Source organism: Balaenoptera physalus (genome assembly GCF_965194825.1).
Source record: "Balaenoptera physalus genome assembly, chromosome: 12".
NCBI lineage: Eukaryota > Metazoa > Chordata > Mammalia > Artiodactyla > Balaenopteridae > Balaenoptera > Balaenoptera physalus.
The window spans coordinates 68,204,918-68,231,576 of record NC_138897.1 but is presented as its reverse complement, the minus strand read 5'-3'; the positions used below and the strand labels follow the sequence as shown (position 1 = coordinate 68,231,576).

The window sequence follows — 26,659 nt, the reverse complement described above, 5'->3', positions numbered from 1 at the left end:
GGTTATATTATTTATATCTTAAGCCTGTCTTAAGTAGTAATTAGATATCAACTCTGATGAAACTTTTGTAATTATTTTGATTTAAAACTATAGCGTGAAGCTGAAGGCTCTTATTTTTTTGTATCTAATGGCTCGTAATAATTGGGCTTTGATCAGGTAACAAGAAAAATAACCATACAACAAATATTTGGATACGGGCCAGAGAACCTAATAGTAGCAGAAAATAAGAGCACTTGATTAGGCTTATAAGATAGTAGTAGTGAATTCTTCACAGTTCTCTGCATTGTCATTAATTGACAATTATCCTTTCTTTTCCTTCTTTTTTCATCTTACTAACTCCTTCCAGTAGTGATCCCACTGGGAAGCAGCACAACCTTGGGGTGACGGCAGCCCTGGTGGGGTCCCCAGAGGAACTTTGTCAGCCGCTCTGCCCTCTCCCCACACGGCAGTCCCGTTGCCATCCGTGGTGAGCGTAGACGATGGTGTGTGCAGACAGGCGCGGGCTGGGAGCCACTGCTCTTCAGGAAGACTGCTGGGGTGGAAGGGACACCAGGCGTGGGGTCTGCCACTGGTTGGTTGTGTGAATTTAGGCAGGTTGTCCTACCTGTCTTCACCTTCGTCTTTCTTTCTGTAAAAGAAAAGAATTGGATTAGATGATCCGTAAACTCAGAAATGATCTGATTTTTCTGATGACCAAATATACAAGAAAAATCTTGCCCTTGAGAGAAGACACATGAATGAAAAAGGGGATTATTCCTTTGTGTAAAACGTGATAATATTACGTTTGTTTAACAGATTATTAGTATTTTCATACATTGTAAAAGCCCTTCAAATGAATCTTCAGTAATTAAAAACTGCTGACAATTCTTTATTATCTCAGAAAAAGGAAAATCCTGGTGAATTCTTTTCTTTATATTCAAGCTTTTGAATCTAGGACAGTGATCTCATCTGGCCTCATTGTTTTAAATATCATCTCGGTGCTGACGACTTACAACTTGATATCTGTAACCTGCATTGCTCCCCTGAAATTGCCTGCCAATTTACTGGTCCTCTGAGAAATCTAACGGGCATCTCAAACTTAATCTGCCTAAAACTGAATTCCTGATCCCCTCCCCACGAAACCTGCTATTCCTAAAGTCTTCCATATTTGATCAAGACAGAAACTTTGGTGTCCTCGTTGATTCCTGATACAACCAGGAGCTGCCCACCTCTCGCCAGCACTCCTTCCTCCTGCCCTTATTCTGCTGGAGTCTCAGAGCCAGAAGCTCTCATTTTTAGTTGTAAGTTATGTCATTGTCACTCCTCTACTCACAACCTTCAGTGGCTCCCTATCTCCCTCAGCGTAAAAGGCAGAGTCCTTAGAGCAGTCGGCAAGGTCCCGTGCACCTGGTGCTCCATTACTTCTCATTCATACGCTCGCTTGCTTTTCTTCAGACATACTGGCCACCTTGCTGTTGACAGAACATTCCAGGCACACTTCCTCCGCAAGGCTTTTGCACTGGCTGTTCCTTCTGCCCGAAACTCTCTCCCCAGATATTCACATACTGCCCTCTCACCTCCTTCCAGTTGCTCCTGTGTAACCATCTGGTGTAAGGTCTACACTGACTGTCCTGCTCACATTGAAGGCTGCTCCCACCACCACCCTGGCACTTCACACAGCATTTTCCCCCACAGCACACAGCACCTTCTAATAATACTGTAATTTATTTATTAGTCTCGTTTGTTGTCTCTCTTTGTTTCTTCTAGAATGTCGGCTTTGGAGGGCAGGGACTTGCGTCTGTTTGTTTCATTGCTGTGTCAGTGGCTTTGTGATATTTGGCAAATAAATCTGTAGAATCTCTTTTCCCATCTGTAAAAATAGAGATGATAATAAAGTGTTATATATTGTTTATAGATACCATTTTGACTGAGTACTCCCCAGTGAGTGTATATTAAAGCTGAAGAGGTCATGGGCATTGCGTAACCCATTTCACAAACTGTATACAGTAGCATGTGCAGAAGGAGGTCCTTGACTCAAGCAGGGTGCTGTGTGGCCCAGGAGGCTGCAGTGCTCCTGCCGCTAGTGCTGCAGGGGCCTCCCTGGGGGTCTTCTCACTCCTTCTGTCCCTGCTGCTGCCGCACAGCTGGCTGTGGAGACTCCACGGTGCCCGTGCTGCCTTCCGCTGCTCAGGGCTCCGAGGGCTCTGGGGTGGGCGTGGGGCTCAGACTACTTTTGCACTTTCTTTTCTTTTTTTAACATCTTTATTGGAGTATAATTGCTTTACAATGGTGTGTTAGTTTCTGCTTTATAACAAAGTGAATCAGCTATACATATACATATGTCCCCATATCTCCTCCCTCTTGCGTCTCCCTCCCTCCCACCCTCCCTATCCCACCCCTCTAGCTGGTCACAAAGTACGGAGCTGATCTCCCTGTGCTATGTGGCTGCTTCCCACTAGCTATCTGTTTTACGTTTGGTAGTGTATATATGTCCATGCCACTCTCTCACTTTGTCCCAGCTTACCCTTCACCCTCCCCGTATTGCACTTTATCTTCAATTTAAATAGTTGATTGTGGCCTAATATTGGAATTGTTTATAACTTCTTTTCTGTGGGAAAAATTAATTTCTAGTTTTCAGACTGCACTGAGAGGGAACTTTGGAACATAACCCATTCAGAAGTTAGGAGATGCCTTTTATGTATGTATGTATGTATGTATGTATGTATGTATGTATGTATGTATATATGTATTTATTTAACATCTTTATTGGAGTATAATTGCTTTACAATGGTGTGTTACTTTCTGCTGTATAACAAATTGAATCAGCTATACATATACATATATCCCCATATCTCCACCCTCTTGTGTCTTCCTCCCACCCTCCCTATCCCACCCCTCTAGGTGGTCACAAAGCACCGAGCTGAGCTCCCTGTGCTATGCAGCTGCTTCCCACTAGCTATCTGTTTTACATTTGGTAGTGTATATATGTCAATGCTACTCTCTCACTTTGTCCCAGCTTACCCATCCCCCTCCCTGTGTCCTCTAGTCCATTCTCTACGTCTGCGTCTTTATTCCTGTCCTGCCCCTAGGTTCTTCAGAACCATTTTTTAGGAGTTGCCTTTTAGAATGACGTTTTCATTGTTACATAGGAAAAATGTTACTAAGAGAGGCAAGATTAAAATATCCTAATATCCCAACTAGTCCTGAAAGTGTATTTATTATGCATCTAAGCTTTTAAAAATGCAAATCTCTGTTCTTTATCAATATAAATTTGCTTTATGGAGATAAATTGAATATGAACAGACAATGGAAAAGTACTTATTTTGATAACCTAATATCATTGTTACATTAAACCACTCTCTATGTAGCAAGGTTAATTTAATCCTTAAATAAATGTGTTCCCTGCTTCCCTGTTTTGACACAGATGAGCGTGAGTGTTGAGGTGGTGGCTGTGACTCCATTAGAACCAGCAGGAGCCGGCATTTGGTTATTAGCAGCTGTCCTTGCCCTGACTCTTCTCAGGTTGTCCTTTTTTGTTTGTTTTTTCAGTTTGGCACAGAAGCTTTTTGCTTCAGAAGTTATGAGGTGTGAACCACTCAGAATGAGCTCGTTTTACATAAGAGCAACTTGAGTAGCCCCTGGGGCTGAGAAAGACATTTTATGTATCGTGGAAATTTTTGTGCCTCTTCTGTCCTCTCTGAGTGCATGTTTGAAGAGAGGTCGTAGAAAGAGTGTGCCTGCCTTCTCTACAGAAACCCCAAAGGGACAGGCCACCTTCGGACCTCCTCCTTCGGTCCCCAAGTGGTGTGATCTATGGTCACGAGTGTTCCTTCTTTTTAGCTTGCTCTTCTGGCTTTAGCTCTGTTGCCTTTGACTGTGTGAATAGAGCTGCACGGTGGTTAAGTTCATGGGCTCTGAGGCAGACCTGGGTTTGCGTTCTGGCTCTGTTGCTTACTGAATCTCAGTTTTTTCATCTTTCGAATTGGGAGGGGGTAGTATGCATACTACCTGTTTAATGGTCCTGTGATGAGAATTCAGTAAGATGTGCATGAGAATGTTTAGCCTAGGCCCCTGCATGTATAAATAAGCTCAGTACATGTTAGCTATATGATAAAAATCTACTTCAAGCTGCATTTCTGTTTTCACTCTTTCAACAAGACTATGAATAACTACCCGTGTTCTCTGCTGGGTGCTGAGAATACAACAATGACCAAAACAGGTGTGAGCCTGACGACACTGAGTCCAGTGAGAAAGATGGTTGTGCCATGGAACTTGTCAATTATTAGAAGCAAGCTTTTTACCTAATCTCAAGTGGAAAAAGAAATTTAACTTGAAGCAGGGATAAAGTTTTAAATTGAAAGCTTAGTAAAGAATTCTGAAGTTAAAAAAAGGATTTAGGAAAATCAGTGTAGTTTTCCAGAGTTTTGAATAAAAGTGCTTCCACAAGCTGACAGATTTGCCTGTAAGGACAATTAGTAGGTCAGCACTAGACAAGTAAGGAAGGGAGGAGAAAGAACGAGGTCTGTGAAGTAGACTGGAGCAAGTCCACGGAGCTTAAAAAAAAAAAAAAAAAAAAAAAAGTGGGACAAGGAGAGCAATTGTGAGCTGTAAAGTGAAGTCAGTAGTTTTCCAGCAGAGAAGCCATAATCTCCGGTGGCAGAATCAGAATTTAACAACTGGTTTTGAAAGAAAGAGTATTCGGTTTAGAAATAAAAACCTCTGCTATTAAACATGTGATAATCATATTCATATTTTGGTAGCCTATTTGTTTTAGTAATATGTAAAAGTATGCTATTAACTCTAAGTAGTACATTTTTTACATTGTAGTAAGGTTTACTGTAAGTGAACATATTGAGTATGTTGATATGTTTACCTGGAAAAATCTTAATGCAAAAAATTTTTATCTAATCTCTTTTCTCTATTAAAATTAGGCAATTTTAGAAACAACTAAATAGTCGTTAGCTGATAAATGGGTGAATAAAATGAGGTACCTTCACACAATGTAATGTTGTTTGGCAATAAAAAGAAATGAAGTAGTGACACGTGGATGGAGCGTGTAGTGAGACACGCTAAGTGAAAGAAGCTGGTCACAAAAGATCACATATTGTATGACTCCATTTGTATGAAATGTCCAGAATAGGTAAATCTATAGAGACAAAGTAGTTTAATGGTTGTCTACTGGGGGGAAGAGGATGGGGTTGGGGAAAAATGGTGACGGCTAATGGGTCTGGGGTTTCTTTTGGGGTGATGAAAATATTCTATAATTGATTGTGGTCATGATTGCATAACTCTGTTAATATATGAAAAACCACTGAATTATACAGTTTAAATGGGTGAACTGTGTGGTATGTGATTATATCTTAAGAAAGCTGTTAATTTTTTTTAAAATTAAACAATTTTAAGGAATTCCTAACTTCAAAAAGCAAAGGTGTTGAATAGATCATTTACACTGAGCTGGATTCTCCCTAATACCTAAGTCAGGGGACACCAACTCCAGTGCATGCTGGTCACTTAAGGAGTCGTTACAGTGTGGGGTCCCAGGCCCTCCCTTGCAGGTTCTAATTCAGCAGGACTGGGAAGGGCTGGGACTCTTTTTAACGGGTACCCAAAGGAATCAGCTGTTCTCTGTATCAGAAATTGAGAACGACTCAGGGAGAGGGTTCTCTTAGAATGTTTTCCTGGGTCTGTTGATCCAGCCTTTGTTTTTATTCAGTTGCTCTGGCTGCCTTATGAGTACTAAGATATATATTTAGCAGTTTATTTAGAGTTTGAAATTACATCAGAACCACTCTAGCATTGCCTTATTACAGACCAAGCAGCTGAAGCCAGAGAAGTTAAATTTTTTCTTGATAGTCTCAGAGCTACTAAGTGGGAGAATTGGAATCCAGATTTTGGTCTGCTTGTGCCCAATCCAGTAGTCTTTCCATTCGTCTTGTAGAATCTTTTTTGTATATAATAATCCCTTACCACCCCATGACCTCCACAGATTTAGGTACTACCTGCTTTTTAGTGGCTCTGCCTCTTTATTGGCTCTGTGACTTTGAACAAATTGCTTAACTTCTCTGTGCTTCAGTTTCTTAATCAGAAGGAAACAGGGTAAGAATAATGCTTACTTGATAGAACTGCTGTGATGATTTAATGATACAGAGTACACGTGGAGTGCTTGGCATAGTCACTGGCACACGGTTCATGCTAAGTAAATGTTAGCTGTCATTTCTAATAATAGACTCAGACAGTATTTGCTTTCTTTAAGGGTCTAGATTCAGGAATATCTTTAAAAGGACAGTTAAATGAAATATGCATTTTCTCAACATATCTACATTATAATTTTTCTGACAGGCCTTATAATTTTTCTGATGATAAACCCAGAGCAGTGATTATCAAATTTATTCAGAGGATGGAGCCATCATGCTTGTTATAGAACACATGATAAACTGTCTTATAAACTCGAAATAATTTTACTAGCAGAGAATGACTTTATTGTATCTATATAATATAAATTCCCTTTAAGCGTACACATCCATGAGAAAGCTATAGAATGAAGCCTAATCAACTCCTTGTAAATAGATGTTATTTTAAATTTGCATGTTGTTAATTTGTTTGATCATCTGCTAGTAAAAGTGTATTAGATGGATTTGAGAAAATTGTCTTCATTAATTCAAGCATTTCTGTGATTTAGAAGAGGCTATTATTCTTGGATCTTGGTGGCATGATGCTTCATTCCAGCCTGTGGGATACCAAGGTAACCTGGGATCTTGGTTCAAGAACCATTGTTTTATGGGCATGGGAATGAATGTAGGCATGGGTCAAACCAAATTTGTTGTGCGAATAACAGTTTACTCTGTAGGGCTTAATGTTTTAGGATTATGGTGGCAAAATAACTGAGTTGTGAAAAATGATTTTTACGTTTTTTGTAATTTAAAATTTATAAAAGTAATATAGGCTCTTACAAAAAATTCACATAATACAGAAAGAAACTGTTTGCCAAGCTCTTCTAGTCTCACTTACCAGAGGTAACTGTTAACAGTTTGTATATTCTTCTAGATAAATGTATATGTATACACAGGCATATATGTTTATTATACACATATTTCTTTTGTATATCAGTGTTTTTATGCAGCTGCCTTTTAAACCATAATACATGCTGGGCATCTTTTTACGTATTGATACACATAGAGCTGCCTCATTGTGTACCTCATTGATGGAACACTAACAGGTTTGAAAGCTACAGTATGCTAGGCACTGTTCTAAGCTCTTTGCATATATTGTTACCTCATTTTATCTTCACAAGAACCTTATGAAGTAGGTACAGTTATTATCCCCATTTTATACATGAGCTGACAGGCATAGAGATATGTGAGGCAACTTTTCCAACAACACATGAGTAATGGAGGCAGGATGTGAACCCAGGCAAGTAACTTTAGAGACTGCCTTTTTAACCAAAACGTGACATTTCGCTATGGACAGACATCACATTATTTTCCGTTTTTCATTATAACTTTTTATTTATTTATTTATTTATTTAATTTTTGGCTGCATTGGGTCTTCATTGCTGCGCGTGGGCTTTCTCTGGTTGCAGCGAGCAGGGGCTACTCTTCGTTGCGGTGCGCGGGCTTCTCATTGCGGTGGCTTCCCTTGTTGCGGAGCCCGGGCTCTAGGCTCGCGGGCTTCAGTAGTTGCAACATGCAGGCTCAGTAGTTGTGGCTCGTGGGCTCTAGAGCGCAGGTTCAGTAATTGTGGCGCACTGGCTTAGTTGCTCTGCGGCATGTGGGATCTTCCCAGACCAGGGCTCGAACCCGTGTCCCCTGCATTGGCAGGCGGGTTCTTAAACACTGCGCCACCAGGGAAGTCCCATTATAACTTATTTTTTGGTAAATGTTTTATTAAATTTTCTAGCCTTTACCTTATTTTTATATGGGTGGAAGGAATAACTAGCTTTCAGCAAAGGAGAGAATTATCTGAATTTTCTTTCTGAATTATATTTCGCTATGACATCTAAATTGTTGCTGTCATTGAAAACCTTCTGTCTGGTGAGACCCTAGCTGTCCCTTTCTCTTTTCTTCGTCTCTCAAAGTTTCTTAGTTTTTCAGTTTCTCTAACTTTTGCTTTTCTAATGAAAAATTATGCTTATTCTTTGAAGGGTGACATGTTTTACTACTCCAGTGTCACACACAAGCATGTACATGTGTGTATGTGTATGTTTTCCATTTGGCTGGTTCATCATATTATTCAGACACTCTTCATCTTAATTTTTTTGTCTGTTTTCTAAGTTTCTCAAGGAAATGTTTTAAAATTTCCTATTGTGACTAAGGACTTATCATTTTCACTTTGTAATTCTGACAGTTTTAGTTTTAGGTAAAATATTTGTGGTTATATTTTAAGGCTATATTTTTTGGTACATGCAAGTTCATAATTATTATTTTTTGAGATGCCCCTTTTTACCCTTTTAAATACTGCTTTCCTTAAGTTCTCATTTTTGGATATTAACATTGTTACTGTGGCTTTCTTCTGATTTGTATTTTTCTGGAATGCACGTTTCCCTCCTTTTATTTTAAGCCTTTCTGTGTTGTTTTGTTTTAGGTGTGTTTGTGGTGATATGTTGCTAGATTATCTCTTTTTAAAATCTCATCTGAGAATCTTTTTCTTTTTATAGACATGTTTCACCTGTTTGCATTTATTATTATTTCTGATATATTTGAACTCATATCCTTTATCTTATTTTGTGTTATCTATTTGTCATGTTTTGATTTAGATCCACCAACCCCCTTTTCCTGCCTTCTTGAAAAATCACATATGGTGATATCAGTCATGCACTCCTACATGGAAACATTCAGCTAAAATAGTAAAGCTGCTGCCTCTTTTTAGGTGCTGTACTCTCCAGTTTGCCACAGTCCTCACGTGGATGTTCAGTATATCTCTGTGATCCCTGTGCTAAGTTCCATGAGTGTAGGGTCCAGACTATGTCTGTTTCCTTTACCACTGTACCCCTAGCACCAGGCATGGTACCTGGTACATAGGTGCTCAGTGAACATTTATTGAATGAATCAATTAATGGATAGGTGATTATTAGAATTATCTAGGTAGCTTTAAAATGTACTCATACCTGGTCCCATACCCTGGAGATTTTGATTTGGTAGGTCTGATATGGAGCCTGGATACATATGTTAAGAAACAAACAAAAAATTCCACCAGATAATGTGATTATCAGCTAGATTTGGAATAATCTGGACTGATGTTTTATGGACTTTTTTTTATCTTGAGACAACTTGTGACTCTCTTGATATAGTTAATAATTGTGAAGTGAAACACTGATCCCCTAAAGCAAGGAAACATACCACATTTTAGCGCTCTCTCTCTCTTTTTTAAGTTATACCTGGTTATCACCATTTGAATAACACTAAAGCAGCAATGGTAAATTTTTCCTTTTTTCTCAAATAATTCTTTCAGCTTTCCTGCATCTTTTTCATGTGCCCTACAGGAGATGGTTGGGCTGAACATGCCTCTGGGCCTTTATATCAACAATGTCAATCATTGGAAACATTTGGCAGAGGGATGAAAGCCCGGAATGAGTGTCTGGGCTGGTGGTCTTAGGCTTCTTCCTGTTTTTAAGATACTGATTCTCTTAGCTGACATTCATCATGGTTTATAGTATATAGAACTGACTAGGATTCAGAGGACTTGATTCTGATTTTTTGTTTACTCTCTTGTACGCATGATATTGTTTTGAGTTGTCATTTGTGGAGTAAGGAAATTAACTTACTTTCAAGGAGCAAAACTTCGTGGGAATGTGAATCTTTTAGATTTGCAGAAAATTGTTAGTGAAACCTACAATTGAAAAAGTAGTTCATCAAGTCCCTTGTCTGTATTCTGAAACTAAGCGTTTAGAACATTAGTCTCTCATAATGAATTTTGATTCAGTAGATATAGTTAAGGAAAAATATTAGTGGGGATGGTGTTTTCAGATTTAATCAAGTTAGAGTTAAAAAAAAAAGTGTGGCTTTTTGCTTTTTAACTTTCACCTTTTAATCTAGGTATTTAAAGATTAAATACCTTGGTTTGCCTGTTTTCAAATGGAAATTATACTTTGTACAGTATGGAACCTTATATAATGGTTACTAATTAAGTGCTTTAAGCAATGTAGTTGAAAGTTACTTTAGCTCAAAGTACTGTAGTAATAATGTTTTAAATAAGTAGTTTGAGAACTTTCAGTGGAAATGACTAACATAGGATTGTTTACTTAAAAATTAATAATAATAATCCTGACATTTAAAATTTTAGGATGGGTTTTTCTTTTTAAAAAATATTTATTTATTTATTCATTCATTCATTCATGCTGCACCAGGTCTTATTTGCAGCATGCATGCGGGATTTAGTTCCCTGACCAGGGAATTGAACCTGAGCCCCCTGCATTGGGAGCCACGGAGTCTTACCCACTGGGCCACCAGCGAAGTCCTGTCAGGATTATTTTTGATGACATGGGACATGGTCCCCATTTTCAGGGATTCCTGGGCTCACCTGTGGGTTATTCTTGAATTCTTGTCTGTCATCCTTGGCTTGGAAACTCAGTAAAGAGTTGCTCACTTTAGTAGTTCATTAGACGTTTATGGAGTACCTGCCATGTGCATGGTATTGTGCTAGGCGCAGGAGAGAGACCTAATAAAACATAACCCCTGCCCTTGAGGATAAATAGAAGAGTCACCTGGAAAAAAGAAAAGTGAATTTCTGTCCTCTCCAGGTCTATCCTGATGGTAAAAATTTATATACATTTATCTTACATTTATATAGTGCTTTCACATAAACTTCATCAGCTGATGCTTATAACAAGACTTGGTCCCTTTGTTGTGCAACATCCGTAAGACAGTTAAATGTTAGTGTCTTTTAGGCACTACCTGTCTTTATTACCCTTTGGGTCTCTGGGCTGTAAAATGCTCCCCAACTTTCAAACTTTGGGCCTTTCTGGTGATTATACCGTGCTCTTTCTGTTGTCTCTAGCCTGTGCGTAGACTCACTAGAAGGCATTGTTTTCCTTTCTCTAGACCTGCATTGTCCAGAATGGCAGCCACTACCCTCCTGTGTTTTTAAGTTTAAATTAATTAAAATGAAATAAACTTAAAATTTTGGCTTCTCAGTCATACTGGCTACGTTTCAAGTGTGGCTAGTGATTATAGTATTGGGCAGCACCAATATAGACCATGTTGTCACCCAAAAAGTCCTACTAGGCAGTGCTGCAGTTTAGAATAAAGTATGCTGCCCATTTTTATCTATACCGATTGACTCCAGTGGACTCTGTCATCATATCTGTACTCTAAGCTACAATTTTAGACAAACCATCCTGTGGTTCTTAGCCTTTTTCCATTTCTTACCTCTATTTCTTTTGCAATATTAAAAATACTATTTTTTAATATCGTACTTAGATTTCAGTTCTTTCTGTATGACACCACATCATTCCATTAATGTTGGGATTTATTCTAGGTTTTTTTGACTGATATTTCAACTGCATTAATGTTCTGAGTCCCAGAAATCCAAGGAGCTTTCCTCATCATTGTATATAAGAAGCAACTTTGGGAGAGCAAGTTGGTATAGTAGAAAGATCATGTGGTTCGTAATTATCTCGACTTAAGTTCAGATTCCTGCTCTGGCCTTGAACAAGTTACTTAACTTTCCTCAATCTATTACCTCATCTGTTTCTAGGGGTTAAGTGAGTTAGGGTATATATCTTAACACAGTAGCCAGTTTAATAGGAACCTAGTAAATGGGATTCATTTTCCTTTATGGTAAGTAATGTTTTTGGAAAAGAGGTCATGATTCATATTTGGTAATTCTGTGGAAGGAGATGGATTTCAGGGCAAGTTCCTTTTTCTCCAGCTTTTTATGGTTGTAACTCCCAAACGCCATGTTGAACTGATGGTAAATAAAGAAGGATGTATGTGTTTGTTAGGTTGTGGAGTGGTCCACATAGGACCAACATGCACAGAGACCCAGAGGCATGAGGCACTGTGAGTAAAGCTGTTGGAGTGTGACTGGGCCAGAGAATTGGGGGGAGAAAGCTAGAGAGGTGAGCAGAGTCTGGTCTGAGGGGCCTTGCATACCCGAGGAGTTTGCAGTTCTTCCTGTGGTTCAGATCGCCTCAAACTTTATTTTATTTTATTTCATTTATTTATTTATTTAATGTTTGGCTGTGTTGGGTCTTCGTTGCTGCATGTGGGCTTTTTCTAGTTGTGGCGAGCGGGGGCTGCTCTCGTTGCAGTGCATGGGCTTCTCATTGCAGTGGCTTCTCTTTGTTGCAGAACACAGGCTCTAGGCACACAGGCTTCAGTAGTTGTGGTGAGCGGGCTCTAGAGCGCTGGCTCAGTAGTTGTGGCGCACGGGCTTAGTTGCTCCGCAGCATGTGGGATCTTCCTGGAGCAGGGAATCGAACCCATGTCCCCTGCATTGGCAGGTGGATTCTTAACCACTGTGCCACCAGGTAAGTCCCTACAGCTTTATTGAGATACAATTCACATGGCATACAATTTGCCCATTTAAAGTGTATAGTTCAGTGGTTTTTAGTATATTCACAGAGTTGTGCAATCATCACCATGATCAATTTTAGAACATTTTCTTCACCCCAAAAATAATTCTTGCACCCATTAGCATTTATTCCTCATTCCCCCCAATGCCCCTGGCCCTTGGCAACCAGTAATCTACTTTTTGTCTTGATAGATTTGCCAATTCTGGATATTTCTTTTTCTTTCTTTTTTTATTTTTATTTTTAGTTTTTGGCTTTGCTGGGTCTTCGTTGCTACGCGTGGGCTTTCTCTAGTTGCGGCGAGCGGGGGCTACTCTTTGTCGTGGTGCGTGGGCTTCTCATTGCGGTGGCTTCTCTTGTTGTGGAGCATGGGCTCTAGGCGCACAGGCTTCAGTAGTTGTGGCATGCGGGCTCAGTAGTTGTGGCGCACGGGCTCAGTAGTCGTGGCGCGCGGGCTTAGTTGTTCTGCAGCATGTGGGATTTTCCTGGACCAGGGATCGAACCCATGTCCCCTGCATTGGTAGGCGGATTCTTAACCACTGCACCATCAGGGAAGTCCCTGGATATTTCATATAAATAGAACCATACAATCTGTGTCCTATTGTAGCTGGCTTCTTTCACTTAGTGTAATAAATGCTTTCAAGGTTCATTCCTTTTTGTGGCTGGATAATAGTCTGTTGTGTGACTGTACCACGTTTTGTTTATCCATTTATCAGGTGATGGACATTTGGGCCATTACTATGTTTTATAATCTTTTTAAAATAAAATTAGTTGTATAAAGAACTTAGGAAATTGCCATGTTATGAGGAAAAATAAATATGTGTAATCTAATTTTAAACTGAACTTCATTGAGGAAATAAAGGCTTGATTTGTTCTCTAGACCTTCACTTCCTAAACATAAATGAAGCAATCAAGTATGTGCTATTTGAAAAAAAGCATAAATAAGCCTTATTTTACTATTAAAACTAGGACACCTCGAATGTATAGATTTTAATGTTAATAATGTCATTAACTATTATGGATTTCACTTGCATCACCTTGTTTATTTGGTAATTGGCAAATATTCGTAGCATCTCATATGTATGGTGTAGCTGTGGATTCACCCCTGACACTGTCCTCATTGCGTATCGTCCAGTTCTTTCTAATTAAAATTGAATTTGTGAATAAAATGGAAATAAACTTATAGCTCTCAGTCGTTGCACTCACTCATGGTAGATATCGCTGTGACTCTGGAGCAGGCACGGCCACCCTGTCCACACTTAGTCTCAGGGGCTCGGCCGGGCTTGTGCGTGTGTGTCCTGTCACCTAGGCACACCCACACCACTTTCTCTCTGACTGAAGAAATCATTCCTACATGTGATCAGGAGTTACGGGGAGATTCTTTCATGTAGTGCCCTTCAGTTTTTTTTAAGCAGTGAAGGATTTTAGCAAGAGAGGGTCATGATAAAACTTGGCTTTTTAAAGAGACCACATTTCCTGATGGCTGGGGAACTGTTTCATACCTTTTCTCTTCCTTCATCCCTCCAACACTCGCAGCTGCAGCTCTGCTTTTTTTACTCAAGAAAATAGACGCAACCTGAAGAGAACTTTCACATTCTCCCACCGCCCTATCTGCCTCGCTGCATCTGTGCCAAGTACCTGTTAAGAATATCATTTCAAAAATAGCCAGAAAGGGCTGTTCATGTCCTGTACCACGGTCACCATTTCTTCTCCTCATGTTTTCACTGAGACCCACTCTATCAAAGGTTCTTGTCACGGTCATCAATCCAGAGGGGAAGAAAAATAGAAGAGTGTAGAATCACGAGAAGACAATTAAAAAAAAATAGGGCCTGGTCAACTGTGTCCAATGTTGGTGAGAGGTGGTTTCCAAGGCTTGATGATTCAGGTACCTAGAGCCTCCACTCAGGGCTCTAAACAGAACGGTGGTGTGGCGTGGAACTGTGGCTCAAAAGGGGTTCTGGTGTCCAAGTAGAGAGGTGAGTTGGCCCCTTTATTTCTTTTTGGAGACCTTAGTAACCCCTGTAGGTGAGAAGAATCAGACCTTTCTGAGTGTTGCTCAGTGATAGCACTTCCTGAGAAACTGAGCAGCCACCATCATTTTTTTTTATTATTATTGTGGTAAAAATACACATAGCATAAAATTTTAAGTGTACAGTGGCATTAATTACATTCACAATGTTGTGCAACTATCACCGCTATCTTTTTCAAAACTTTTTCATCATCCCGAATAGAAACCCTGTGCTTGAGACTTCCCTGGTGGCGCAGTGGTTAAGAATCCGCCTGCCACTGCAGGGGACATGGGCCCGAGCCCTGGTCGGGGAAGATCCCACATGCCGTGGAGCAGCTAAGCCCGTGCACCACAACTACTGATCCTGTGCTCTAGAGCCCGTGAGCCACGACTACTGAGCCCGTGTGCCACAACTACTGAAGCCCACATGCCTAGAGCCCCAGGCTCCGCAACAAGAGAAGCCACCACGAGAAGCCTGAGCACTGCAATGAAGAGTAGCCCCCGCTCGCTGCAACTAGAGAAAGCTCACACGCAGCAATGAAGACCCAACGCAGCCAAAAATAAATAAATAAAATAAATAAATAAATTTATTTAAAAAAAACACAACTCTGTGCTCATTAAACAGTACTCCCTGCCCCTCCCCCAGTTCCCTGCTGACCTCTAATCTACTTTGTGTTTCTATGAATTTCTCTAGTCTAGATATTTCATATAAGTGGATTTATATAATATTTGTATTTTTGTGTCTGGTTTATTTCATTAAGGATCATCCGTGGTGCAGCATATATCAGAATTTCATTCCTTTTTAAGTCTAAACAATATTTCATTGTATGTATAGCCCTAATCATTTAAAAGTAAGTTTTTTTGTTTTTTTTTTTTAAATTTTTATTTTATTTTTTTGGCTGTGTTGGGTCTTCATTTCTGTGCGAGGGCTTTCTCTAGTTGCGGCGAGCGGGGGCCACTCTTCATCGCGTCATGCGGGCCTCTCACCATCGTGGCCTCTCTTGTCTCGGAGCACAGGCTCCAGACGTGCAGGTTCAGCAGTTGTGGCTCATGGGCCCAGTTGCTCCATGGCATGTGGGATCCTCCCAGACCAGGGCTCGAACCCACATCCCCTGCATTGACAGGCAGACTCTCAACCACTGCGCCACCAGGGAAGCCCCTAAGAGTAAGTTTTATTACTAGTCATTGTATGTGTGTATGTAAATGTTTTCCTCTCAAGAGTGGAAAATTCCTGGTTTGGTCTTAGCCTTGTTCAGATTTGATTGTCCTTGACATGTTTTTGTATGTACGTTTTTTTTCCCTCTCCTAAAAAGTCCTTAGGGTCTGAGTTTTGGGGGGATTTTTTGTTGTTGTTTCTTAAGTTGGGAATCAGTTCCAGAATTGAATGACCCCACAAAACAGTCCAGGTAAGTTCCCATTATGACGGTTAGGGTTTTCAGAGACCGCAGTTGCTGTCATTTTACTTTACTCCTGTTAAAGTACAATTTACTCAAAGGGCTACTTAGAAAAAAAGTCCAATTAACCTCTGATTCTTCAACTGTGGCATTTCCGTAAGCAAACCTCCACATAGTTACAGCCTTTGTATTTTCTTTTAGTATTCCAATTCTGCAGTTTTCCTGTTCTTGTAGGAATCAGGATTGGAAAGGACTTCAATGATTTTTCTTCAAGTTTACTCTTGTAGAGGCTTAGATGCATAGAGATTAAGTGACTGGACCAAGCTAACAAAATGCAGATATTTTATATGTCACGTTTGATGAGTTTTAACAAATTTGTACACTCATGTAACCACCACCCCAATCATCTCATCGCCCCAGAAAGTTCCCTCTGCAGTCCATCCCCCCAGCCCCAATTTCACATAAATGTAACCATGCAGAATGTACTTGTGAGTTCACTGTTTTGCTCAGCAGAGTGTTTTTGAGATTCCTCTGTGTTGTTACGTGCACTAATAGTGTGCTCCTATTAGGACTGAGTAGTAGTCCACTGGGTAGATCTGTTGCAGTGTGTTCATCCATTCATTTGCTGATTGACAGTTGGGTTGTTTCGAGTTTTTGGCTATTGCAAATAAAGATTCTGTGAGCATTTATGTATGAGTCTTTTGTGGACAGACATATATTTTTGCTTCTCTTGGGTAAATAACTGGGAGTGGAATTGGTGTGTCATATGGTAAATGTATGTTTAACTTTTGTGAGACACTGCCAAACTGTTTTACGATGTGGTTGTATCATTTTGTATTTACAGCAGCAGTGTATGAGAGTTCAAGTTGTTTCACATCTCTACCAATACTTGTCAGTCTTTTAGTGCTAGCCATTCTAGAGGATGTAAATTATGATCTAGTCATTTTAATGTGCATTTCCCCAAAGACTGTTGATGCAGAACGTTTATTCACATGCTTATAGGCCATTTGTGGATATTCTTTTGTGAAGTTTATGTTTAAATCTTTTACCCATTTTAATTGGATTATTTATCTTATTATTGAGTCGTAAGAATTTTAAAATGTATACTAGATTGAAGTCTTTTGTCAGGTATATACTTCTATATTATAGATATTTTTGCACGGTCTGTGACTTGCCTTTTCATTTTGTTATTGTTGTCTTTTGAAGAGCACAGTTTTTAATTTTGATGAAATCTAATTTGTTAATTTTCTCATTTTATGATGAATGTTTTTTGTGTTTTGTATAAGAAGTATTTGCCTATCTCAAAGACAACATGATGATATATGTAGAAAATATGTAAAATCTATGAAACACTACTAGTGTTATATAGATTTTTTTCTTGTGTTTTTTTGCTAGAAGTTTAATAGATTTAGGTTTTACATTTTAATGTATGATCCATTTAAAAATAATTTTTGTGTATGATATGATGTAGGGGTCTGTGTTTATTAATTTTCCATATGGATACCTAGTTGTTCCAGCACCGTTTGTTGAAATGATATCCTTCCCCCTTTGAATTACTTTGGCATTTTTGTTGAAAATCAGTTGCTCTTATAGTGTAGGATTTATTATGGATTCTCTATTGTTCCATATGCCAATACCATACAGGCTTGATTACTGAAGCTTTTTTGTAAGCCTTGATATCAGGTAGTGTAAGTCATCCAACTTTGTTCTTCTTTTCCAAAATTGGCTGTTCTAGGTCATTTGCATTTCTACATGCATTTTTAAATTAGTTTGTCATTTTTTCCAAAAGTCCTAGTAGAGTTTTGATTGGGATTGCATTGACTTTTTCATCAATTTGAAAGAACTGACATTGTAACAATATTTAGTGTTTCAATCCATGAACTTGGTGTATTTCTCTGCTTACTTAGATCTTTGATTTCTTTTAGCAATGCTTTATAGTTTTTAGTGTTGGGATCTTGCAAATTTTGATAAGTTGTGTCTTCCAGGGAGTTTGTCTATTCATCTGAAGCTATCAATTTCTAAGAACTGCTTTAGTTGCATCCCACAAATTTCTGTATATGTTTTCATTATCATTAAATATTTTAAAACTTCCTTTGAGATTTCTTCTTTGACCCAAGGGTTTAGAAGTGTGCTATTTAATTTTTTAGTACTTAGGAATGTTCCAGTTACTTTGTTAGCTGATTTCTTATTTCATTCCATTGCCAGAAAACATAATCTTTGATATTTCAATCTTGAAATTTATTGAGACTTATTTTATTTTTTTTCACAGCATAGGGTTTGTCTTGGTGAACATTCCAGATACACTTGAAAAGAATGATTCTGCAGTTTTGGATGCAATTAATAGTCACATGTACTATGATAAAAGTTGGATAAACAGAGCAGGGAAAGGTGCAAGGTTGGAAATGATCAACTCTGGGTGACTAGGAATGCCTCACAGAGCAGATCACACTGCCCTGGGATCTGAGGGATAAGAGTATAGGTAGGATTTGTCAGACAAAAAATGCCATAGGCAGAGGATGACATGAATAAAGAAAGGTACAGCAAAAGGAAAATGACTGAAGTGACAGGCTCTTTGTGGAGCTGTGAACAGAAAAGTTCACTGGGCTCAGAATGTAAAATACTTAAAATGGCATGTTAAGGAATTTATCAGATATTCACATAGAAAATGCTCAGGAAGTAATTTTGAATAAAAGACTAACTCTCATGCATGTGTAAATGGACCTCTTTTTTTTTTTTTTTCCACTTAATAGAAGAAAAAAAGCATATTAAATTTCATGGAAAGATTTTTGTTCTTGAAAAGTGACTAACCTCTTTTGGAGGTCTGATTTGCCAAACAAAGGTCACTGTCAGGAATTCTGATCCATTATCTTTTCATTATCTTCAGCTTTTTCCTTTCCATTTTCTTTCCATCACCATTTAAACATGCTTAAGATTTGTAGTCTTCAAATAAAGTAATTAAAAAAGCCCTACCTCTGCCCTGTCTTCATCTCTAGCTGCTGCCATATATTTCCCTTCCTATTCATAAAAATTTTGGAGTGTACTATTTACACAGGGCACTGTTTACTCACCCAGACTGCCCTTGCTGAAGTCACCAGTGACCTCTGCCTCACTAAATCCAGCAGCTGTGTCCTAGGCCTCTTCTTACCTCTAATCCACATTCAACGCACAGGACCATGACCTCCTTCTTGAAGTATTTTCTCTCTTTGATTTTTGTGATATCAGTCTTTTGATTTCCTCCTTCCCTCCCTTCCTCAATACTCTTGCTCCTTTACAGTCTAGTCCTCTGGCCAGTCATTAAGTGTTTGGTTCTCCATCTCTTGGGTAGTTTTTCTCCGGGGGTTGTCTCATACACTCTCATGAGTTCATGGACCAGTTATTTGCCAAGGAATCCCACTTCATGACCCCAGCTCACAGGCTCTTCGCAGTCCACATAGCTGCCTATCTAACACCTGTGACTGTGTTTCTCATAGGTGTCTGAACTTACCTTTCTCTCAGAAACTCTTTTGCCTCCAGTTTTCCATGTTAGTAAATGGTACCACTCTCTGTACTACCTCAAGCTAGAAACCCAGGAATCACTTTGGTTCCTTTTCCCTCCATTTATTGCATTGCCCAGTCCTATTCCACCCCACCTAAAAGCTCTTCAAATCCTCACCATTTCCTTTCTACCCACTCTTATCACCCTGGCCCAAGAAGCCATCATCCCTAAGCTGGACACTACTGCAGTTGTCCCCTAGCTAATCTTCCCACAGCTGCTCTAGCCCATTTTGGATCCATTCTCTAATACTATATTTTTTAAGCCATACTGTTTTTTTTTTTTTTTTTTTTTACCTTAGTTAAATAATACTTTATTGCTAAAAAAAATGCTAACCATCATCTGAGCCTTCAGCGAATCTTTGTGCTGGAGGAGAGTCTTGCCTCGAGTTGATGGCTGCTGACTGATCCAGGGTGTTGTTTGCTGAGGGCTGGGGTAGCTGGCAATTTCTTAAAATAAGACAGCAATGAAGTTTGCCCCTTCGATCGAATCTTTCTTTAAGGAACGATTTCTCTGCAGCATGTAATGTTGTTTGATGGCATTTTACTTCAGAAGTTTCAAAATTGGAGTCAATCCTCTCAAACCCTGTGCTGCTTTATCAACTAAGTTTGTGTAAATCCTCTGTTGTCATTTCAATAGTCTTCACAGCATCTTTACCAGGAGTAGATTCCCTCACAAAAAAACACTTCTCTTTGCTCATCCATGAGAAGCAACTCTTCATCCGTTAAAGTTTTATCATGAGATTGCAGCAATTCAGTCACATCTTATGGTTCCCCTTCTAATTCTACTTCTCTTGCTTTTTCTACTACATCTGCAGTTATTTCCTCCACTGAAGTCTTAAACCCCTTAAAGTCATCCATGAGGGTTGGAGTCAGCTTTTTCCAAACTCCTGTTAACTTTGCTATTTTGTCCTCTTCCCATGACTCATGAATGTTCTTAATGGCATCTAGAATGGTGAATCCTTTCCAGAGGTTTTCAACTGACTTTGCCCAGATCCATCAGAGGAATCACTATCTATGGCAACTATAGCCTTACAAAATGTATTTCTTAAATAATAAGACTTGAAAGTCAAAATTACTCCTTGATCCATGGGCTGCAGAATGGATGTTGTGTTAGCAGGCATGAAAACATCATTCATCTCATTGTACATCTCCGTCAGAGCTCTTGGATGACGAGGTGCATTGTCAATGAGCAGTCATTTTTTTTTTTTTTTAATTTTATTTATTTATTTATTTTTGGCTGTGTTGGGTCTTCGTTTCTGTGCGAGGGCTTTCTCTAGTTGCGGCAAGCGGGGGCCACTCTTCATCGCGGTGCGCGGGCCTCTCACTGTCATGGCCTCTCTTGTTGCGGAGCACGGGCTCCAGACGCGCAGACTCACATACTGTGTTTTTTAAAATTTTAATTAATAGACTTTATATCTTTTAGGGCAGTTTTACGTTAACAGAAAAATTGGTTGGAACGTACAGAGTTCCTATATATCCCTCTCCTCCTCCAGTTTCCCTGATTATTTACATCTTGTATTGGTGTGGTACATTTGTTACAATTGACTAATCAATATTGGTACATTATTATTATTATTACTATTATTAACTAAAATCCATAGTTTATATTAGGGTTCATTCTTTGTGTTGTACATTCTATGGGTTGTGACTCATAAATATGACATGTCCCTCATTACTGTATTATATAGAGCAGTCTCACTGCCTCAGAAACACCTGTGCTCCACCATTTCATCTCTTCCCACCCCCGACCCCAACCCTTAGCAGCCACTGATCTTTTTACTTTCTCCATAGTTTTGCCTTTCCCAGAATGTCATATAGTTAGAATTTAGCCTTTTCAGATTGGCTTCTTTCACTTGGCAATCTACTTTTAAGTTTCCTCCATGTCTTTGTAGTTTGAGAGCTCATTTCTTTTTCTTTGAATAATAATAGTCCATTGTATGGATTTACCGTAGTTTATCCATTCACCTATTGAAGAACATCTTGGTTGCTTCCAAGTTTTTGCAGTTACGAATAAAGTTAATCTAAACATTTGTGTGGACATGAGTTTTCAACTTATTTGGGTAAATACCAAGGAGTGCAGTTGCTTGATGATAAGAGCATGTTCAGTTGTGTGAGAAACTGCCAAAATGTCTTCCACAGTGGCTGAACCATTTTGTATTCCCACCAGCCATTAATGAGAGTTCCTGTTCCCCCACATTCTCATCAGCATTTGATGATACACTGTTTTGGATTTTAGCCATTCTAGTAGGCTTATAGTGGGATCTCATTGTTTTAATTTGCAACTGCCTGATGAAATATGATTTTTTTTAACATTCTTTTTTATATTCTTTTCCATTATGGTTTATCATAGGATATTGACTATATTGATAGTTCCCTGTGATATACAGTAGGACCTTGTTGTATTTCCATTCTATATGTAATAGTTTGCATTTGCTAACACCAAACTCCCAATCCATCCTTCCCTCCCTCCCCCTTGGCAACCACAAGTCTGTACTCTTTGTGAGTCTGTTTCTGTTTCATAGATAGGTTCATTTGTGTCATGTTTCAGATTCCACATATAAGTGATGTCATATGGTAGTTGTCTTTCTCTTTCTGACTTACTTTACTTAGTGTGGTAATCTCTAAGTCCATCCATGTTGCTGCAAATGGCATTACTTCATTCTTTTTTATGGCTGAGTAGTATTCCATTGAGTGTATCATATCTTCTTTATCCATTCATCTGTTGATGGACATTTAGGTTGTTTCCATGTCTTGGCTATTGTGAATAGTGCTGCTATGAACCTTGGGGTGTATGTATCTTTTTGAATTATAGTTTTGTCCAGATATATGCCCAGGAGTGGGATTGCTGGATCACATGGCAACTCTATTTTGAGCTTTTTGAGGAACCTCCATACTGTTTTTCATAGTGGCTGCACCAACTTACATTCCCACTAACAGTGTAGGAGGGTTTCCTTTTCTGCACACCCTCTCCAGAATTTGTTATTTGCAGTCTTTTTAATGATGGCCATCTGACCAGCGTGTGGTGGTACCTCGTAGTTTAGATTTGCTTTTCTCTAATAATTAGCAGTGTTGAGCATCTTTTCATGTACCTGTTGGCCATCTGTGTGTCTTTTTTGGAGAAATGTCTATGTAGGTCTTCTGCCCATTTTTCTATTGGGTTGTAAGTTTTTTTGTTGTTGAGTTGTATGAGCTGTTCATGTATTTTGGATTGTATTAAGCCCTTGTCAGTTGCATCATTTGCAAATATTTTCTCCTAGTCCATAGGCTGCTTTTTGTTTCGTTTATGATGTCCTTTGCTGTACAAAAGCTTTTAAGTTTGATTAGGTCCCATTTGTTCATTTTTGCTTTTATTTATATTGCCTTGGGAGACTCACCTAAGAAAACATTGGTACGAGTTATGATGACATATGATCTTGAGCATCATTTCATATGCTCTTTGCCATCTGTGTATCTTGTTTGGTGAGGTATCTGTTCTGATTACTTGCGCATTTTGTAATTGGATAATTTTTTTAAAGCGTTTTTTAAAAAAATTTATTTAATTTATTTTTGGCTGTGTTGGTCTTCGTTGCTGTGCACAGGCTTTCTCTAGTTGCGGCGAGTGGGGGCTACTCTTCGTTGCGGTGCGCGGGCTTCTCATTGTGGTGGCTTCTCTTGTTGTGGAGCACGGGCTCTAGGCGTGCGGGCTTCAGTAGTTGTGGCTTGCGGGCTGTGGAGCGCAGGCTCAGTAGTTGTGGTGCATGGGCTTAGTCACTCTGCGGCATGTGGGACCTTCCCAGACCAGGGCTCGAATCTGTGTCCCCTGCATTGGCAGGCAGATTCTTAACCACTGCGCTACCAGGGAAGACCCGGGTAATTTTTATTTATTTATTTTTTGACCACACCGTGCGGCATGCGGGATCTCAGTTCCTCGACCAGGGATTAAACCCAGGCCATGGCAGTGAAAGCCCAGAATCCTAACCACTAGGCCTCCAGGGAACTCCCAGGATTATTTTCTTCTTGAGTTTTAAGAATTCTTTGTATATTTTGGATACCAGTCCATTATCAGACATGTATCTGGCAAATATTTTCTTCTAGCTGTGGCTTGTTGTTTCATTCTCTGAACAGTGCCTTTCATGGAGCAGAATTTGTTAATTATAATGAAGTCCAGCTTACCAATTTTCTCTTTCATGGGTCATGCATTGTATCTTTAAAAAATCACCAAACCCAAACTCATCTAGATTTTCTCCTACGTTATCTTTTAGTTTTAGAGTTTTGTAGTTTACTTTTAGGTTTGTGATGTCTTTTGAGTTAATTTTGTGTAAGGTGTAAAGCCTGAATCTAGACTCATATTTTTGCATGTGGATGTCCAGCTGCTCCAGCACCATTTGAAGAAAAGACTACCCTTTTATTTTATTTATTTATTTTTAAACATCTTTATTGGAGTATAATTACTTTACAATGGCGTGTTAGTTTCTGCTTTATAACATAGTGAAGCAGCTATACATATACATATATCCCCATATCTCTTCCCTCTTGTGTCTCTCTCCCTCCCACCCTCCCTATCCCACCCCTCTAGGTGGTCACAAAGCACCGAGCTTATCTCCCTGTGCTATGCGGCTGCTTCCCACTAGCTACCGGTTTTACATTTGGTAGTGTATGTATGTACATGCTACTCTCTCACTTTGTCCCAGCTTACCCTTCCCCTCCCTGTGTCCTCAAGTCCGTTCTCTAGTAGGTCTGCGTCTTTATTCCCCTTCTGCCCCTAGGTTCTTCATGACCTTTTTTTTTAAGATTCCATATATATGTGTTAGCATACAGTATTTGTTTTTCTCTTTCTGACTTACTTCACTCTGTATGACAGACTCTAGGTCCATCCACCTCACTACAATAACTCAATTTCCTTTCTTTTTCTGGCTGAGTAATCTTCCATTGTATATATGTGCCACATCTCCTTTATCCATTCATCTGTCGATGGACACTTAGGTTGCTTCCATGTCCTGGCTATTGTAAATAGAGCTGCAATGAACATTGTGGTACGTGACTCTTTTTGAATTATGGTTTTCTCAGGGTATATGCCCAGTAGTGGGATTGCTGGGTCGTATGGTAGTTCTATTTTTAGTTTTTTAAGGAACCTCCATACTGTTCTCCATAGTGGCTGTATCAATGTACATTCCCACCAACAAGGACTATCCTTTTAAATTGCCTTTGCTCCTTTGTCAATGGTCAGTTGGCTATATTTTTGTAAGTCTGTTTTGGGCCCTGTATTCTGTTCCATTGATCTCTTTGTCTGTTCTTTTGCCAGTACCACCCTGTCTTGATTACTGTGGCATGATATCTTTTAAAAATAAAAATATGATCATATTGTCCCATTCCCCAAAACACTTCAGGGACCTGCCCTGGCTTTTACTTGATGACGACTCAGATCCTTCAGATAGCCTTTGAGGACCTGTGTGGTGTGTGAATCGCCCTTCCCCACCTCTCTAGCCTCATCCTAGCCCTTCCTCTTGTCATTAGGAGTTTTTTTTTTCTTCCATGTTCTTCCTGACCTCTAGGCCTTCATACTCACTGTTTCCTCTCTTTGGAATTCTTTTCTAACCCCCTCTGATCCTGGTTAACTCTACTTACCTTTCAGGTTTCAGTTTAAAATTTATTTCCTTCCTTCCTCCCTCCCTTCCTCTCTCCCTTCCTCCCTCCCTTCCTCTCTCCCTTCCTCCCTCCCTCCCTCCCTTCCTTCCTCTCTCTCTTTCTTTATTTATTGGCTGCGTTAAGTCTTTGTTGCTGCACGGCTTTCTCTAGTTGTGGCGAGCGGGGGCTACTCTTCGTTGTGGTGCATGGGCTTCTCATTGCAGTGGCTTCTCTTGTTGTGGAGCATGGGCTATAGGTGCTCGGGCTTCAGTAGTTGCAGCTCGTGGGCTCAGTAGTTGTGGCTCACGGGCTCTAGAGCGCAGGCTCAGTAGTTGTGGCGCACGGGCTTAGTTGCTCCGCGGCATGTGGGATCTTCCCAGACCAGTTATCGAACCCGTGTCCCCTGCATTGGGAGGCGGATTCTCAACCACTGCATCACCAGGGAAGTCCTAAAATTTATTTTCTTAATGAAGGCTTCCCTGATCTTCAGACTAGATTAGGGCTCCCTATTAAATTATGCTCTCATGACACCCTTCCTTTTTTTTATTATAATGTATAGCACAATCATTTGTCTTATTTATTATCTGTTTTCCCTAGAACAAAAGCTTTTTGAAGGCCAGAGACCTCATCTATTCCTTCATCGCCACATACACTTAATTCTTAGTAAATATCTGTTGACTGAATTAATGAGTGAAGGGAAGGGTGCTGAGTACACTGGACATTAGCTAGATTAACTAATAGAAAACTAGGCTTTTGGGGGATAAGTTTTACTAGATATGAGTGTACCACAGTTAGTATTTAGAGAGTGCAACAGGAAATTTTAGTAAGTCTTTTATAGTATTTTTGTGAGCAAGATGGATAAGTGTCAGGTCAGTATTTACAAAGGTAGATTGTAATCGATGTCAGCATGGGAAAAATGTCTCTGGTTTTCTGAAGGTCTTCTTGGTTGGAACTCTCCTATTTAATATTTAAATCACTTTTCTGAAGCCTCAGAAGGCATACCCAAATTGGTAGGTTTTGTAAGTTTAGGAGTGATAGATAATGAATTAGATGGTGGACTCTAGATTTTAAGTGATTTTCCTAAGCTAAAATGATTGGTCAAAATAAATAGGATAAAATAGATTTGAGAAAAATGTAAAACCCTTTACCATGTCTTAAAAAAAAAATCTTTACAAACGCAGTTTAAGAGAGAAAGATGTTTAACTAATATGTGGTGGTCCTGACTTGGCTACTGTGGTTGACTGTAAACCCAGGGTGTTAGCAATTTAATGAGTTGACCAGAAATCGGAATAGCAGACAGGGTGTATTTATAGAAGCATGTGGTGTACAATGAGGAAGGTGCTCATTTGGTGTATTCTCTGATGATTGTACTGCACATGGAATAGGATTTAATTCTGGATGCCACATTTTAGACAAACATTGGCAGACTAGGAGATGTTCACATGTGCAGCTTTGTGGTATAGTAGAATTCTGGGTATGGAATTTCATACGTAACAAGGCCAGGTTGGAGTCCCCGCTGGCTTTGTTACTTGTTAACTGTCTGACGATTAGCAATTTATTGACCCTCTTTCAAGCTCAGTTCCCTCATCTTTAAAATGTGGATAATGTCTACTTAACAGGATTGTGACGAAT

At 39.4% G+C, this 26,659-nt stretch overlaps 1 protein-coding gene across 8 annotated transcripts in view; it reads left to right on the top strand.

Annotated features, from left to right (window-relative positions):
- The window catches only part of SPIRE1 (spire type actin nucleation factor 1), a 209,256-nt gene that overhangs the window by 85,432 nt on the left and 97,165 nt on the right, over nucleotides 1-26,659 (top strand). The window contains exon 1 of one of the 8 annotated variants that reach the window (XM_082417062.1): nucleotides 6,699-6,721. The exons of the other annotated variants lie outside the window; for them this stretch is intronic. The gene's annotated coding sequence lies outside the window, so the exon portion shown is untranslated. Of the gene's footprint in view, nucleotides 1-6,698; nucleotides 6,722-26,659 lie in introns of those variants that run through there. 8 annotated transcript variants of the gene reach the window in all.